Raw genomic sequence first — 1,348 nt, 5'->3', positions numbered from 1 at the left:
CACTTATATTGAGATAAAGTGGGGTTTTCTTACACAGAACATTTATAAAACATTTTTTCGGTTTCTAAGGATTAAAATCTTCCATCGCCATCTTGTTTTCTTATAAAATTCTTAATCTATTTTCCATTTTTTTGTCCATTTGTCATTCCTTTAATCTGAACCTGTGTTCTCCACTATTACTGACCATTGTTCTGCAGTGGCTGCAGGTTTTCTTTCCAACCAAGCAATCGCACCAGACTCCAGTCATCTCATTAAGTGAGTCCAATCTGAACATGATGACTTGATGAAGTCTGGTGCGCTAGTGTTTGGTTGGAAAGAAAACCTGCAGCGACATGGCTCTTTCTGGAGCCAGTGGAACATCCCTGCTTTGGTGGAACTCGTTCTTTCCTCCAGTTTCTTGTTATCTCTATTAACAATGTTTTAACCAAATGATGATTATTCAGAGAATTTACACAAGTAGAGCACTTCAGATCTCACTGGAACATTGTATTCTAAGACATAACATATGACCTCACAGATGTTTCCCAAAAACACCAATATTTTTGAACATTTCAAGAAGATATATAACTGGTCCACATCGACTGCTCCAAATCCTCTCCAACAGTTCTAATGACTTTTTAATTGTTTGTTTCTAGTCTTACATTCTTCCAGGCAAAATCCCTTCATGCCCATTAGCTGGTAATTGACTGATGTACTCTCCACATGACCCGCCATCCATCATCATCAATATATATGTTCTACCCTTTTTCCCTTTTCTGTTATACATGGATAGTTGTGTCTTTATTCATGTATCCAAAGGCCTCACACAGCACTGAGACCCTGTTCCCATAAGCCTTGGCTATAATGGCTTAATTCTTGTTTACTTGCTGCACGGTCGGGAGTATAAGAGTCTATAAAAGTCCAGAAAGATATTTTCAATCATTAAGTTCCTCTAAAATTTAAAGACTGGAAGGCATCGTAATCTTCGGCACCAACCTTCACTTTGGGATGAATGTGTTCAAGGTTCTGTGATGAACATTAGATTTCAGTCAAAAGTTCTGCAGAACTTCTCAGTAGATCTGAATTTATGAAACTTTTATCAGAGATCCAAGGATTGATCAGATTGTTCTGGCTCTGTGGAGGCAGCCATGATGGAGCGCTGCCAGGAGGAAGAGGTTACTGAGTGATTCAGAGTCACTGGTTGCCATGGTGATTTTGGGAAACAGAGGGAGTCTGGAAGATTTCAACCCTCCAATAATAACCATGTGTAAAGATATGAGCAAACCATGGAAAGCCATTTAGTTTTGATGAGTCCTGTGAAGGATAACAGCAGGTCAGAGAGAATCTTCAGGGGGAATGTTGCTCAGTC

The sequence above is a fragment of the Cyprinodon variegatus genome, unplaced genomic scaffold (genome assembly GCF_000732505.1).
Source record: "Cyprinodon variegatus isolate N-32 unplaced genomic scaffold, C_variegatus-1.0 Scaffold58, whole genome shotgun sequence".
In the NCBI taxonomy this organism is placed as follows: Eukaryota; Metazoa; Chordata; class Actinopteri; order Cyprinodontiformes; family Cyprinodontidae; genus Cyprinodon; species Cyprinodon variegatus.
The sequence above is the reverse complement of the archived record's forward strand: the minus strand, read 5'-3'. Positions refer to the sequence as shown.